Below are 17676 nucleotides of genomic sequence, written 5' to 3' on the forward strand. Positions count from 1 at the left end.
TCATTATCTGTTTACAGTTCCTAATTTGATTACATGTATATACCGTGTACAGTTTTTTTTTGTACTACCAATAAGTGGTAATTCTGCCTCGCCTGCAAAAAAAAATCTCAGAGTGGTATGTGATGTCATGTATGTACTCTGGCAATAAATCTGAAATCTAAACTAGTTCTGGAGAGCAAGTCTTTCGTACTATTGCTTGGATGCTGTCTGGATGTTATTTTCAGTGCTCTGAGATGTTTCTTAATATCACATGGACTGAGATAGATGAGGAGGACACCAAGGTGGACCATTCACTCAGCTCGCCTGGCTAAACATGGTTGCACGGGTTTCACTCTTGCCTTTAGGTCTCACATTCTTGCTTTACCATTGTTGATAATGCTGCTATTATTGGAAACCTCCCCCATTGGCAGTTGATTATCTGCTCCTTTCACAACAAGATGCAAAGTGTTGATCTAATCTCTTCATACTTTCTTATACTGAAGTTCAGAAACCTTCCAGTCACTGGGGGACCACTAGACAGAATATAGGGACCAAGTGAATTCTGATCCATGCATGTTGATATATAATGAGGCACAATTGCATTGATAATCAGAATATTTATTCTCAGTGGAATGTTATTGTTCCATTGAGGAAATGTAGATTGTAAAACATGGAGAATAGATTTGTGCCAGCTGATGGATGAGAAGCTGGTTAGAGGTATTACACTCAAATTCATACTTTGTGGATAGCCCTAAGTAGAAAGAGACTCCCTCCATCATCTCATCCCTTTGTCATCCTTCTGCTCCTGCTTGCTCCCCATCTGATGGCAATGTTGTGCATCATCTACCACTTCATCACATATCTTGACACTTACTCTGCTAATGCCGGAAGGCTTCTCCAGAGAACAAACACCAATGATCTATTCCAGCATATTTTGTGTTATTGTATTTATCATAGCAATTGGAATTTTATGACTGACTATTTTAGGAAGGGTTTGAAGAAAAGTGAGAGTGAATTTGTCGACTATTGTGATTTGTACATTTAAGCTAGATAGATGTTGATAGATTTTTTTTCAAAACTAGTCCATGACTGGATTTTCATCATTGTTAATATTTTACTAAACTTTATTTGAAGCCACCAAATGGCAAACACAATACTATATGTTTCTTTCATGGAATAAACAGCATTTCAATATTTATTTTTTTCATTTTAAAAAATCCAACAAAGGTATTTTTCTAAAACTGGTTTACTAAAAGATCATATATTAGAATGATTCATTTACAGTGCTGTTCAAGTGTGCATGAATTTGCTTATCATAATAATGAACCCCATTATCAACAGATAGCCCTTGACATCCCATAACCACTCTTTGATTTGCTATAAAGCTGAAATACCAATAATACAGTATTCAGCAGGAAAATGAGGGCCTTGTGACAGCTGTCAAGACATTGGGCATTGACCTGAATGATTCAATGGCTTGAAAGTTTAGGTCTGTGCAGATTTGAAAGCTGGGAGATGCAAAGGAATGTGTGCAGTCAGTGACATTTGGAAGAGTCTCGTTGCTTTTGCCAGTAAATTGCATGGGCTTGTTATATGTGGATTGTGAAGAAACACGTGGTCTCCCTGCTTGCCTAGAATATTGTGGATTGTGGGTGGTCATGTATCCTCCCTGTCTAAAACTTATTCAGAAGTCACATCACCTGTCAATCAAGGTTGGACTCTGGCCACCCATTAGTGTACACCTTGGATAATTTAAATAACCTAGGGTCATTATTGGCTAGAAACACAGATTAGCACTGAATATAACACCAAAGCACAGCACATTCTTTCTCTCTGCCTCATGGTCCAAGCCCTGGTCATCGTTTCAGGCCAGGTTGCTACTGTGGACATCGCTGGAAGTGTCGAATGTAAGGAGTCCGCTACACTAAAGATAAGCTGCAAGTACTGTGATAGATCAGTACTTGCAGAGAGCCGCACCCCTGAAATTGGGTGTGTGAGTGTGAAAGTCTCTGTCTGTAGACTGTCTACTCAATTGTGTGAGTGTGTAGAGTGTAGGTGGCTACTGGTATTGGAGTCTGATGTGAATGGCTAAATTGTTGTTTAAGTAATATACATAGACCTTTACTTACAATGTCCTGACATACAATATTTCAAAGTTAAAATGGTTCTGTCCTCGCTTTTTTTCAGCTAAATCTTGCATTTTTTGGTGAAATCTCATGTTCTTTCAGCAAAATCACGTGTTTTTTGGGGGAAATCTTGCATTTTTTTGGCAAAATCTCACATTTTTAAGTAAAATCTCATGTTATTTTTCCCAATTTCAACTTACAATAATTTCAACTTACACTGCGAGTCCCGGAACAGAACACCATCGTAAGTAGAGGTCTACCTGTAGAAATCGAGTACCGTTTTACGTTCTCCCCAATTGTCTCCTGTGTGTTAATTAAAGCTACATGTGATTGTAACATTTGAGTCCAGGCTCGCCTCTCTGTGAACCCACCAAATCTGATACTCTTCCAAAAAATATAATTAATTTATGAATTGAGTGATTTTTTTTTTCTTATTGTCGTGTGCACTGAGATATAGTATAAAACTTTGTTTTACATGCTATCCAGGCAAGTCGACCTGTACTTAAGTATAGCAGATAGTGCAATAATAAAAGTGGAAGGTGTAATGTTACAGTGCAGAGAGTAGTCATAGGCTCTTCAGCCCAACATCCATCCTAACTAAATAGGTATTCTGGGATAATCCCATTGGCAAATTTTTCTAAACCCTTCCTATCCATACATCTGTCAAATGTCTTTTCAATGTTGCAATTGTTTTGCTTCTCTATCTTCCTCTGGCAGCTTGTTCCAAATACAGATTACACTCTGAGTGAAAAAGATTAAGTTTCCCTCTTTAATCTCAGCCCTATCATTTTAAACATGTCCCCTCTTGTTCATCTACCGTGTGAAAAAGTCTGTGAGCATTCACTTTATCCATGTCCCTATTATTTTATAATCCTCTCTACAATCACCTCTCAGCCTTCTATGGTCCTGGAACTAAAGACCTAGCCTATTCAAGAGTGTCACTGTCATGAAACTGTCCCCGGTTTCTCTGTTCTACAACACTCTCCAGGGCCTTGCCATTTTCTGTTAAAGTCCTACCCTGGTTAGACTTATGAAAGTACAACATCTCATATTTGTCAAACTTCCATTTGCTGCTTCCTAGCTTCCAACTGATTGAGATCATGTTGTAAACTTAAATATCCTTCATCAATATCCACTGCACCATCAATTTGGGTGTCAGCTGCAAATTTATTAAGTATGCTGACTAAATTGCCATCCAAATATTTAATATTGGGTAACAAACAACACTAACCCCTGTGGAACATCACTGGTTGCAGGTCTCCAATCAGGTAAGCAACCATCTGCCTTTTTTTCCACTAAGCCAGTTTTGAATCCAATTGGCCAGTTTACCTCAGATCCTATACGATCTAACCTTCTAAATTAACCTACCATGTGGGACCTTGTTAAAGTGCAGGATGTAGTGTTACATCCTTCTAATGTGACTCAACCAACCCAGCAATTTAGGATCTCTTCCCATGATGTAAATTGGATGTAATGATAATGCAGGTCTTCTGCATTGAGCAAACCTATGTTCAGGTCATTCAAAGTCCCATCCTTGTCAATTTGTTTACATCTATATTAGAAATCCAGTTGTTCGAAAGAATAATGAAGCTTTGAAATTCCATTGGATCCTTGCTCTACTTCTGGCATTTATGTTTTTACTGGGTTAATTAGCAGAAGAAACATGAAGCAGACAGGTTACTTATAATTGCATGTCACATGGTCAGAAAGCAGTTTCATTGTTAGTCCCCTATTGAATCTGGAAGTTAAGTAAACCATCTGTTTTTCAAGTGTTAGATTCTGAGCTGTCTTGTTCCAGCTTGCACAATGTGTTTGTCTAATAGCGTGGCAGTGTTAACCTTAAAATACAAGATCACATCGTTTAAAGACAAATTACCCATAACGATGTTAGGTGGAGGTTCTCTGCTTTGCATATCGTGATATTTCATATTATACACTAGCAGAAGCGCTATACAAAGAAAGAAGAATGCAAATGATTACAAATGCTCAGTACCAACTCCAGGCTCAAGGAACATTAAAAGAAGTAACATGGATCCATTTTCTTATGTCTGGTTGTGGGATATGAACTGAAGGTCAGAATTTTAACTTTTCACACGCACACGTTTTAAAGACTAACAGCTTCTGGTAATTTCGATTGAAAGCATTAATGAGAACCTCACTTGACTGATGCAAATTATTTTACACCCCACACACACATGTTTTGAAGTCTAACAGCTTCTGATAATTCCCATTGAAAGTATTAATGAGAACCCCACTTGACAGATGCAAATTATTTTACCCGCAGATAAACTTCTACATTTCTTTCTTTCTAACAAATCCTATTTTTTTTTTAACTGATGGAACTCAAGTGAAGTTGCTGTTCAGCAGTCCTCATGACCTCCATAAACTCTCAATTCCCAACCTGTGCTGTTAGTTCATTTTGATTGGGGGCAGCAGCTGAAAATTAATGATCAATCCCAGTGTTCCTGTGCGGAGGCTCTGACTTTATTACTCTCCAAGGACTCAAGATGGCAAGTGCAGTTGTCTGAATTTTGGAGAAATATAACTTTGTGTCGGCTACAATTTCAGTATACACAAATGAGAGACGGCAAGTCTTGAAACTGGCTAGTTCCTTTGGAAGTAGAAGTCAATCATTTGAATGGAAAGTGAGGAAAGAAATAATATAGATTTCAAAACAAGTGAATTGGGAGCAGGTAATTAATATACAATCAAAACAAGTATAATTAACAAGTATTACAAGTATAATTAATCAAAACAAGTGAATTGGGAGCAGGTCATTAATATACAATCAAATTTTTAAAAAAATCATATTTCATACCATTCAAGATCATTTCAAATTTCCTACAATTAAGTAATTTGATTTGCAAATAACCTCTGGGCAATCAACAAAGCAGGAAGATACTCAATAATTCTGTTTATGGGATCTTGCTGCACCCCACATGACACTCTGTGGGGCAGCAAGATCCCACAAGCAGATTTGTGTTCAAAATGTGTTAGGGTTTTGATTGGGAGAGGAATGTCAACTCGGAGAGTGGGGAATAGTTCCACTCTTTGGATATACAAATGTGAACTACCCGAACGGATTTAAACAACTCCAGAACTGTACAATCTCCCGAAGGTAACGAAGCGCCAGTCTTGTGCACTGATCCTTCAAGAAAGCTCGTCACCAATACAACCTGCTGCGTTTCGAGCAGATCCACCTTTACTTGTACAACTCTCGACGACCATGCGTTCTTGAAACATTTCCACTGATGCATAATTTATAGTTCGCATTGTTTACCGCCAGATCGACTGAAGACAAGCAAGTCCCTTCGTTGATCGCGTAGCCTCCAGATCCTTTTGGGTGGGGGAATCACGATCTTAACGAGATTTAAACCCCCCAAAAAGTGAAGATCATTGCAATGAAGTCCGGTTGCTAAGGCTCCCGGTGTTTGGCGTAGTGCAACCTAGCAACAGAGCATCTCTTGCCTTGTGGACGCTGTCAGTTGCCTGTGATAGGAATCAGCATCCATTCACCGGAGGACTGTGGAGCCCGGGCTGAGCCCGGGAGCGCTGAGCCCGAAGTCGGTGCATAGGTAGGCGACCTGATGCAGCCTTTCCATGCTGAAATGGCTCCATGGTCTCCCCCCCCCCCCCTACCCCCCCCCCCCCCCGCCCCGCTCCTCTTCCTCCTCCTCCTCCTCCACTGTGATCTCTTTTAGGTGTCTCCATAGTGATGGCGAGGACGCGCAGGGAGAGAGAGAGAGAGAGAGAGAGAGAGGGAGGGAGGCGGGGACGAGCTTTTTTCTTCCCCCCCCCCCCCCCCCCTCCCCCTCGGCTTGCTGTAATTTGCGTTTGTGCAAGGATTCGGCAAAGTGACGTCCGCGGATCAGACGGGGTCTGGGTGGAGAGAGGAAGCCCTGATTTTTGTTAACATGTCACCTCCTGTCGCCCTTGGACGCTGCTGTTGGTGTGGACAGTCTCTATCGCACGAGGCAAGGTAGGGCACTGGGCGAAGGGGGTGGGGGAGCGGAGGGCAAGGCTGAGGATCACTCCCTGGCTTCTCGGGATTCCGGAAAACTGGCACGACCAACTTTTTCCAGATGTTCCCCCAGGACCAGCGAGCGACAATAAACTCTTGCCAGTTTGCATAAATGCCCGGTCATCTTCAACTCCTGTCCATGCCCATGTGTTCATTTCCCCACACAACTCGTGCCCTATCTCGGGATAAGTGCCGGCCGGGGGGGTGGGGGGGTTCAGACCACTTGGGTCGCCCCGGGGCATTCATCAGCTCTGCTGCCGCTGTTTCTAAAAATGGCCCATGTTAACCCATTGCCTCCAGAGGTGTCTCCAACCTCATCCCCAACCGGTGGTGGGGGGTCACTCACGTGTTTCTGCCGGGACTCGTGCTTCACTCCCTCTCGATTATTCATATCATGTCCTGAAGTGGCAGGGACCATCTTGATGGGCCGAAAGTCCATCGCTGCGCTGCGTCTCTTCGCCTCCCGCTTCATGGAAAGGCTACTTCTTAAACGGGGCTGTTATTACTGATACCCGAATCTCCGTTTGAGGGATGGAAGCCCGATGGACTTGGAATGAGCAGACGGAAAGCTTTCTTTTTCACTTGGAAGAACTTGGGGGGGGGGGGGAGGAGGAGGAGGGGGCGGCGTTTCGAGCAGAAACTTCTTCACCAGGTTGGATGAAGGGGGTTCTGGCCCAAAATGTTTGCCGTCCCTTTTTCTCCCACTGATGCTGCTTGACCTGCTGAGTTCCTCCAGCAGATCGCGTGTGGCTCCAGGTGCCACTATTTCCAGTTCTCCTTTCGTTTCGAGTTGTCCAGCAACCAACCTGCGCCCTTTCCGTCCAGTTCACCCGGCGCGTTATGGAAGCGGCCTTCCTTCCCCAGACTGGGCTATCCCAGACTCCGCACCTTCATCTGGGCGACGTGAGGCCGCCGATGGACAGCGGCTTTGCCCCGATCTATGGGATCCAGAGATCTGTCATGCCTCCATGGGGTTTATGGTCTAAGCATTTTTCAGTGCTTTTGTTCCTTGTACCATTTCACTAATCTTTTATTCATTGATGTTAAACGCCCATGGGGGATCGGCTTGTTTCTGCTTTGTCAAGACGGAGCATCTTCTCAATTGTGCGCTCGAAAAGGCCTCTTCGCCTCACCCCGTCTTCTCTCCGCCTCCTCTCTCGATTCAACTTCAGGGGAACATCTGTGTAGTTTGCAATGTTCCATTCTGCTGAAACATACCCACACAGTTGCCTTTTCTAAAAGTGATGTACCTCAAAATGATTCATGCACTTAGACTAAAATAAACCAGCCCCACGCTGGAAAGGCGACAAGCCTGCAAACAGATAGTTCATGCAAAATTGGGATTCAGAAGTTAAAAGAAATCTCCCCAAAGCAAATGGTGGATTGGGATTAGTAGTTCAGCCCCCAGACCGAAGAACAAGACCCTGTATCATTTTAAAACTGTAATTATAATTGGTCATTCCATTGTAATTGCAAGGCCCAATTTACTCTAGCTCTCACAAGTAGGGATGAAACAACAAAATAGTTTGCCTGCATTAATATACATTGAAGGAAACGCATTGACCAACTCATTGGGAAGAACTCTGCTGCTCAACTTTGATCAGTTTGATGTAATACCTTCATGGGCAGAAAAATGGCACATTTGGCAATGTAATACTAGATGGAAATATCATCCTAAATGATGCATCTCAATCTTTGGGGTGGGTTTAAATTCACAACCATCTGGCTCAGAGATAAGTAGGTCACCATTAAGGCAAATCAGAGGAATTAAGATATCCACCTTATTCCTGATTACCTTTCGATTGTTGTGGGCTACTTTACTCTTCAGAATCAAAGTCAGAATTTAGTCATGAACAAGTCATGAAATTGGTTGTTTTGCGACAGCTTCACAGTGTAAACATTCAAATAAACACCTTGCAACAATAATTAAAGTAGTGCAGGAAAAGTCAAAGTAAGGCAGTGTCTTTGGTTCACTGATCATTCAGGAATCTGATGGTAGTGGGGAAGAAACTGTCCTTGAGCCACTGAGTGCTTGTCTTCAGGCTCCTCTACCTTTTCCCCGATGGTAGCAGAGTGAATAGGGCATGGCCTAGGTGATGAGGATCCTTGAGGATAGAGGTTGCTTTCTTAAGATACTGCCTCTTGTAGATGGCCTTGATGGAGTGAAGTCTGGTGCCCTTGATTCTGCAGAATGTTAACAACCTTCTGGAGATTTTTCTTGACTTGAGCATTCTCACTTCTGAACCAGTGATGGAAGCAGCCATAATGCTCCCCACAGTACACCAGTAGAAGTTTTCTAGAGTCTTCGGTGACATACCGAATCTCTTCAAACACATCACAAAGTATAGCCACTGGTGAGCTTTCTTCGTGATTGCATCGACATGGAGACACTGGACAGATCCTCAGGGATGTTGATACCAGGAATTTGAAATTCTTGTCTTTCTTTACCACTGAGCCCTCGATGGGGACTGGGTTGTATTCTCCTGACTTCCTCCTGAAGTCCACAATCATTTCCTTGGTTTTGCTAATGTTGAGTGCATGGTTGTTGGTGTGACACCACTCAATGAGGTGATCTATCTCCCTTATCTAACTCTCTTATACTTTAGCGCCTGGTGTTCCTGGGCGATCTCTCCTCCAAGCTAAGCAGGCTCAGGCATGGTCAACACTTGGATGGGAGACTGCCCGGGAGCATCAGGTGAGGGGCGCTGGACAAAATGGTGACTCTCTGTCTTACGGTAGACGAAAGTGAAAGAATTTCATGTATGTTACATTTCAATCTTTTTTACTGGGTTCTATAATGAAGAAAAAGGACCAAAACTGAAATTACAATATCGCATATATATATATATATCAAGATAAAATTTCAAACAGTATAAACTCGGTCTCTCCTCCACTGTACTAGGTAAAGTCAGAAGAGACATCAAAAATATTATATATATATTTTTTCATACACACATATGAAAAAAAACACCTAACTTACTCTATTAAAAAAATGAACCAAAAAAAAATCTGAGCAGCTTATCCTGAGGGTTACTTATATTTTGTAGCTTTTGATTCATACTGTGAATCAAATAGCAAAGGAAAGATTATATTTCATCTGGAAGGGTGAGTACATCTAATCACATTAAAAACATTTACATCAAATGAAAATAAGAAATAAAAAGTCACCATGTATTTTCAAATTTCACCAATGAATCAAACACAAGATATCTAATATTTTTCTAAACTTAAACGGACATAATATGAGAGAACCATTGAAACACTGTTGGAGGTCTAGAGTCTTTCCATTTGAATAAGATGGCTCTTCTAACCAATAATGAGGAGAAGGCCGCAGCCCATTACTCAGATACAGAAAACCTCCCTTGGTCTGGTGAATACACCTTCAATATGTGCTTGACATTCATTAATCCAATTCAAAGAGGTGCATCGTTTATGCACCAGCTATTAAGCTGGTTTAATAGCAGGGATTAATATTCGAAAAGGTACAAGCCGTTTATTTTTGGACATGTGAACACAATGCATCACTTTGCATTGGATTAATGAATGTCAGGCACATATTGAAGATGTATTCAGCAGTTTAAGAATCTTGTCCCATACATCCTCCAATAAGGGTCTTGCAAGTTCCAATTCCAAAGTTTTTTTTAATCATCATGAAATACTGGACACAATTTCTATCATATATACAGTACAATTCTGATTGTCTGAAATCAGATTATCCAAAATCCTAATTTATCTGACATTTTTTGGACTTGGAAGTTACATCTGTTCGCCTATGAAAATTTTTGGTTAAATGAGGATATCTGAAACAATCAGAAATCCTCAGGTATTCAAAAATTTTTCAGAGCATAACTGCTCTCATAGGTTGAAAAAAAATTCACTCAACATGAAATTAAAACAACAATTGTTCTAGGTTTCAGGTAATTCCCTCCCCTCTCTCTTTCCATTTCTTCTTTACCTTTCCCTGTTGACTTTTCTCGCCAACTCTCCCTCTCAAACTGCAAGCAGTCAGAAAAATCCCTTGTCTCAGTGTCATCAAGGAGAGCGGCCTAACAGGCAGGATTGGGACCTCAGGCTCCTGGGCAGGAGGGGGACCTCAGTGGGGAGATGTTGGTGATCATCAAGGGCAGTTTGGAGGGGGAGTGTGCACAGGTGAAGACTGGGTTTGTGTCGGGCTCCAACATCAAGAACCAGGACACAAAGCCGAAACAGTCCCTGCCAGAATAAACCCCTAGGGAGACAAGAGACAGGAGCCCACTGAGTGTTCCACCAGCCCCGTAAGCCTCCTGGGGATTGGCTGCTGTGGTGGGGACGTGTCGGGAATCGGCAGCAGCGGTTGGGAGGTCTCGGTGATTGGTGGCAGCATTGGGAACGTGTGGAGAGCCGGTGGCAGCCAGCAATTTTTTGGATGAAAATTAAACATTATTTTAATGCTTAAAAAGCCTTTGCTTGTTGTTTGTTGTTTAAATATTGATACAAGTGATTTGCTGTTGTTGCTGCTGGGCTATTTTTAAAAAATGACCAGGTACCTGAAAAATTCAGTCATCCAAAATAGGACCAGTCCTGACCATTGTGGATAATCAGAGTTGTACTGTAATTCCAATTAATCCTTTCTGAGAAGGACTGAATTGAAAAATATTATCAACTTGATCTGGTGGATATACAAATGGAAAGTCCAGTAATATAATATTTAAGAAATTTATAATCTGTAAATATTTTAAAAAATAGTATTTGTTAAGTCATATTTATATAGCAGCTGTTCAAAAGACGTGAAACAACCTTCCTTAAATAAATTTGCAAAAGAAATACTTTTGATTTTCCATATAGAGAAGGATTGATCAATTATTGATGGTTGAAAAAATAATTATGAGTGATAGCTCTAGTTACCACAAAGTTTTTTTAATTAAAAAAATTCATAAATTGGATCCAGATTCGCAATATATATTTGAGCATTAGATTGGATATATCCTTAATGATCTTGGAAAAACTAAATGAAAGAGAGATACCCAATCAAGAGGCCACTAAGTACTGAATACAATTCTAAATCTGTCCATAATGAACGATCCAATTTGCCAGAATAAAAAAATCCAAAAAGTTAGGTAACGAAGATTAACAGCCCAGTAATAAAATCTAAAATTAGGCAGGGCCATACTTCCATCTTTTTTTCAATTTTTGTAAATGAAATTTACTAATTCTAGAGTTCTTGTTCTTCCAAATAAAGGAAGAAACTTTTGAGTCAATATTATGAAAAAATTACCAGGATGAAAACTGGAATCACTTGAAATAGATATAAAAATTTAGGTAACTGCATTAATATGACCTATTAAAGATAATGATAAAGGAGACTATCTAGAAAAAGACAATCTCACATACTCAAATAGAGGAGAAAAATTGAGTTTCTATAAATCTTTAAATTGTTCAACAATTTTAACCCCTAAATATGTGAAATTATCTTTGACAATCTTTAATTGAACTTGCGTGTACATAGGGACTTGCATATTAATCAAAAGGTTTAATTTATATCCAGTAAAAGAGGTGAATTGAGAAAACACATATAACATAGCAGGGATAGATCTTTCAGGATCTGAAATATAAGGTAATGGGTCATCTGCATACAAAGAAATGTTATGAGTTACTCCATTTCTGACAATCCCTTGAACCTCATGAGTGGCTTTAAGGGCTATTGTCAGAGATTCTAAAGCTAGATCAAATAGCAATGGGCTAAGGGGAAATCCCTGCCTAGTTCCCCTAAACAGCCTAAATAAGGAGGATTTGTTATTATTAGTAACCACCATAGCTAAGAGGGTATTATAAATCAATTTAATCCATGATATAAAGACCATACCAAAATTAAGTCTCCTTAATATTTCAAATAAATAGTTCCACTGTACTCTGTCAAAAGCCTTTTCAGCATCTAGAGAAACTACACATTCTGGAAAAGGAATAAACAATGGTCAATAATCTACGGATGTTAATATGTGAATAACGACCTTTAATTAATCCAGTCTGATCTTTAGATATGACAGAGGGAAGAATATTTTCTAACCTACTGACCAAAACCTTAGAAAGAACCTTAACATCTACATTCAGCAAAGAAATTGGCTGTAGGAAGTATATGTACATTTAATTCTAAGAGTAGTATTGTATGACAATAATGGAACCTTTACCTTTATAAGTGTGCTTCAAGTCCACAATAGAGAGTGGAAATAAAAATCTATTGTGACAGTATGAGAATCATGAAGGAAGGTTTTCCATTCCCAGTCAACTCAAGAAATCATCTTTTTAAAAAACACATTTACAGAACAAGTATATTTGGACTGTAAAACAATTGACAAGTCCTTGTCAAGGTACATACAATATAAAATATACATATTAAGGTCAATGGGTTGCCCCTAAATCTCTGAAAAAGACATTCTGTGCATTTTTCATGACCTTGCTTCCATCTTCTGCTGAGATAACAGATCTTAGATCCCATGCCTCAGATGAAGAAAGAACAAACTATTTTCCCATCCGTAATTCTTCCTTCACTCATTATCTTAAAAAAAACCTGTTTGATTTCTTATTCATTGTGGCCTCTTTCTTTGCACAACGGCCATCGCACTATTCACTAGATTTTAAATTCATTTAATTTACTGAGAAGTGGATTGAGATATTAACAGGCTCTGTAAAATTGTAATCTTGTATCTTCACCCAACAAGAAATTCTTATTAAAAACAAGACCTGGTATGATTAAACATGTTTTAATGTATTTATCTTTGATTTTAAATGTTAGAATTTGTGGATAGGTCCCTTGAGCCTGTCCCATTATTCAATAAGATCATGATTGATCTGACTGTTACTTTAACATTGCATTCCCATGTATCTCAATAACCATCTTTCCCCTTGCCTATTAAAAATCTATCTACCTTTGCTTTAAAAATATTCAGACACAACTTCAATTGTCCTTTGAGCAAGAGTGTTTAAAGTCTCATCAACCTCTGAGAGAAGAAAATGGTCTTATCTCTGTCATAAACAGATCAGCCATTATGCAAAGTACACAGTAATCTTTTTCTTTGGTTTGGCTTTGCGGACAAAGATTTATGGAGGGGTAAGTCCACGTCTGCTGCAGGCTCGTTGGTGACTGACAAGTCCAATGCGGGACAGGCAGGCACGATTGCAGCGGTTGCAAGGGAAAATTGGTTGGTTGGGGTTGGGTGTTGGGTTTTTCCTCCTTTATCTTTTGTCAGTGAGGTGGGCTCTGCGGTCTTCTTCAAAGTTGCCTGCTGAACTGTGAGGTGCCAAGATGCACTGTTGGAGGCGATATCAGCCCACTGGCCATGGTCAAAGAATAATACAAGGAGCCCACATATTTGGGAAATCCTTGTTTAGCATCCCTTGATCATCCAAATGTAGATGAAAGATCAATAATTGGAGCACATATTGTCAACTAAAGCCCCCCCCCCCCCCCCCACCCCTTTGCAGCAATATGGTTCTGGAGCTGATGTTGGACAGGATAGAAGAAACTTTTCTTACCTTTCACAAGAGACTGTTGGATCCTGTGCATCTCATTACAAAGGAAGTTCATTCCCCAATTAATATCTTGTGCAAAGCACAGAATGCACTCAATAGAGCACTGAAAAATAAGTTTAGATTGTGTATTTAAGATCTAAAATGGGGCTTGATGATATGATTTTGAGAGGTTTGAATCACAAGGTTATGTATTTATAATTTCTATCCCTGACACTAAAGCAACTTACACGCAAAGAGGGTCTGGAGTGTGCAGGGACAGGGGTCATCCAGTGGTGGCTTACTTTTAATTAAACCAAAACCTTCCATCCGCACTGGTGGGCCTTGAAGATCCCATAACATGGCATTGGTTTGAAGAAAATGATAATATGCCATGTTATCTTTGAATTGGATCAACAGCAATGGATTCTGAGAAATGAAAGAACCTATATAAAATGTAAAACATTCTCTTTCTCCCAATTTGTTACCATTATTCCCAATGTTATGGTCAACATGTATCACATCCATTGATGCAAAAAAAAAGTTAACTTTAATTTATTAAGTTTTCAGGTTGTGGGTGACAGTGGCAAGAGCAGCATTTATTTCCCATGCCTAATTGCAATTAAGAAGGTGGTGGGTGAGCCAATTTATTTGAACTACTGCAGAAACACCAAATTTTGTGACTTGTTCATGACAAATAATTCTGATTCTGATGTTCTGATTAAGCTTTTCCCACAATGATGTTGGGTAGGCAGTTAGAACCTGTGATAATGGGAGACTAACAAAAGATTACCATGTCACCTTGGTGTGCTGCATGGAAGGGAACTTGCAGGAGCTGGTGTTCTCAGGTGCCTGCTGACCTTATTGTTCTCGGAGTAGAGGCTGCAGGTTTGCGAGGTGTTGCATTTCTCAGATGGTACAAAATGCAGCTGCACTGTACTAGTGGTAGAAAGAATGGACATTTAGTGTGGTGGTTAAGGTGGCCATTGAATTGACCTGTTTAACCTGCGTTATTCAATTACCATCACACTACTCTTTTTAACTGCTTCCTGAATGAAGACTGGTTACAGTCGACCATCCCAGCACTTTGAAACATCCAACGTGAGACTGATTTTCAAAAAGTCTCTGTAATTAATTACAGTTCACTGTATATGATGCATTCTTGAGATGTTTCTGAACATAATATGTTACTTGATGCAGAAAGCAAGATTTCATTTGCAATTAAATAATGCTCTTCATGACTTCAGTACTAAGAAAGATCCCACAATGAGATAAGGAGCAGAATGATGGTGATGTTAATAAAAGAATAGATCTTGGCCAGGAAAATTGCTCTGGCCTCTCTTCAAATAGTGCTATTGGATACTTTATGCCCATTTGGGAGCATCTCAGCTTCATGTTAGCACAACGATGTAACAGCACCAGGGACCGGGGTTTGAATCTGGTCCTATCTGTATGGAGTTTGTACATTCTCACTGTGTCTGTGTGGGTTTCCTCCTACCCTTCAAAAACATACCGGGATTGTAGACCAATTGGGTGTAATTGGGCAGTACAGGCTCATGGGCCCAAAGGGCCTGTCGCTGTACTGTATGTCTAAATTTAAATTTAAGTGTCTTAGCTGAAAGCAGCTATAGTGTTACATTGAGGTTCCAGTCTCATGCTTCTGGTTTGGAACATGAATTCATCACCTAACTTGGAACAAACTGTGCCACCACTGAGCCAATACCAAAAGCATGTACTCCAATACACATTGAGAAGATACCCATAGAAAGCAGTGGTTAAGAAATCATGGGCCTGCAACCTTTTTGTATTATGACAGGGATAAATATTATCCAGCATCAGCTTTGATAAAATTCTGGTACATCACTTCTACCGATCTGGAAGGTTCAAATTTCTTTTATTGTCATTTAATAAAACAGAAAATGTAATATTACACAGAATTTCCTTTAGTTTACCAAAAGGCAGACAACAACAATTCACCATCAGCAGAAATTTCCCAGCTCCCCTCTTACAGCCAGAGAAAAGAAAGCAAAAGAAAGTCTCCCCAGAGTCACTGAGTGTCCGTGGATTCACCTCCAACACTATTGCAGGCCTTTGCTGCCACACAGACTTCAGTCCAAACCATTAGCAACCCAAGCTTCAGATCCAAACTTCTGACACAATCAGGAAGCCCTCAGCACTCTCGGCACCCACTCACACCTCAGATCCTAAACCTGTCTCTAGCCTGTCTCCAGCAGCCTATAGCATGGTGCGGGTCCTTTGACCAGAGTCACTAGCAGCCTGTGTGCCTCAGTCACCAACACCCCACCTGTTCTTCAGCCACAGAGCACCTCACTGATCTGCCAGGTTGTCAATTCAGTAGAAATCCAAAAATCCAGATGGCAAAAATCTGGACCAACTGAGAAAACTCTTAAACTTTTTTAATTTAATGAGCTTTTGTGTGTGTGCGTGAATGCCTAAGTGCCACAGATGCATTGCGGCAACAAGCGACTACGTTTGTTGACTTTATTTTCATTTAAAACTGCTTGTTTTGATAAATGAAGCATGCTGTAACATTTACCTTTACATCTCTTCTTTATTCCTCCTTAATTACGAATTTTAAAAATACTGCGTGAGATTCCGGAAAACCCAAAAATCTGAAATGACCCAATCTAGAGCAGTCCGGATTTTTGGACTTCTACTGTAGATACCAAGGTCCCAGCGATTTGCCTCTATTGGAGTGAATTTCATGGCTATGATTTTAACAGTATGGGAAACACTTTGAGATTTGATTGGTTCTGCTATCTCCATAATTTTCCATTTAATTACAGGAAAAGTCCCTGAAGACAAAGTACTTGAATCATTTTCCTTTTGTCACTTTGTTAATGAAGAAGTTAGCATTTGTTTAGCCAATGTGGCCAAGCAGAAAACAAGAGCAAGGTTATTGAGATGAATGTTCACAGACTGTAACAAGGGATGTCATTAAAAATTAGAAAAGTCAAATCAAATTAATAAGTGAAGAAAAAAATGACATAAATTATGGTGTGATGAACTTTTCAATCAGACAAGAAATAAAAAGTTGGAAGTTTCAGGTTTCGGCACAGAATGTTACACAATCAAATGACAGCATTAACCTTTAACAAGTATTAGGATAAGAAACCAGTGATAAGGTTATAATAGAGAAAACCTCAGAATTAAAACAAGAGCCAGTTTTTGTGGGGCATTGAAATAGAAAATTCACCAAGTGCATTTTAAGATTCACAGAGAGAAGAATCTCTCATCTTGATCAAATTTAATTTCATAAAATCTACAAATCTGCACAACCATCTGGTCAAAATCCCAGTTTTTTTTTTCATAATTTTTTTCCCAAATCCAAACCAGCTAATTTTATCAATTTCCCAGCGAGCACTGGTTGAGGAGCACAGAGCTATCTCCATTGAAGCAATTTTTGGCACTTTCTCTTGGAGGACACAAAGATGTAATAAACAGAAAAATAACATTGCTGCAAAAGTAGATGTTTTAATGAGGCACAATTCTAAACTCCGTGGAGAAGCTGTGGCTGGGACAGTTCTGAATGATCAAACCAAGAATAATGCTGGAGGGAAGAATTTATACTAAGCACTGATGGGTTCTTGGGGTAGAGTGCACCACATGTGATAACAATGGGATCAGGTTTCTTGCTAATTAATAATCTCCACCTTCCTCTCCCATACTAAATCTGAGGCCGCATGATTGTTTAATGTCATTTCCTCCATATACTGAAAATGTCCACCCAGATATAAATGAGCTAGGCATGAAGATGTGACATGTATATCCATTTTCTGCTAATATGCTCTCAGTAATACTGTTTGTTATTTCAGCTGTCCTCAACACTCATTCAGCATTGCTAGCTGATGCATAGTGAAATGGCCCAACAGAGAATGAAATTCTTTTCGAGGTAATCAATTGCCATTTCACATTGCGTCATTAAGGAATTTACATTGGAAGAAGCAAAATAGTTTATCCTTGATCTTCATTTGGGCTTCTAGACTTTAACAGATTGTTATGGTTCAAACTGAACCATCACCCCACCCACTCTTTTTTAAATTAAAA

At 39.9% G+C, this 17676-nt stretch overlaps 1 protein-coding gene across 9 annotated transcripts in view; it reads left to right on the forward strand.

The window, feature by feature from the left end:
- The first annotated feature begins 5402 nt into the window (after positions 1–5402).
- LOC138743493 (leucine-rich repeat-containing protein 10B) overlaps positions 5403–17676 on the forward strand; it is a 90717-nt gene continuing 78443 nt past the window's right edge. For 6 of the 9 annotated variants that reach the window (XR_011344930.1, XR_011344929.1, XR_011344931.1 and 3 more), the window contains exon 1: positions 5885–6084. The gene's annotated coding sequence lies outside the window, so the exon portion shown is untranslated. Of the gene's footprint in view, positions 5681–5884; positions 6085–17444; positions 17522–17676 lie in introns of those variants that run through there. The other 3 variants (XR_011344933.1, XR_011344934.1, XR_011344938.1) reach the window with 3 other exon arrangements.

The sequence above is a fragment of the Narcine bancroftii genome, chromosome 1 (genome assembly GCF_036971445.1).
Source record: "Narcine bancroftii isolate sNarBan1 chromosome 1, sNarBan1.hap1, whole genome shotgun sequence".
In the NCBI taxonomy this organism is placed as follows: Eukaryota; Metazoa; Chordata; class Chondrichthyes; order Torpediniformes; family Narcinidae; genus Narcine; species Narcine bancroftii.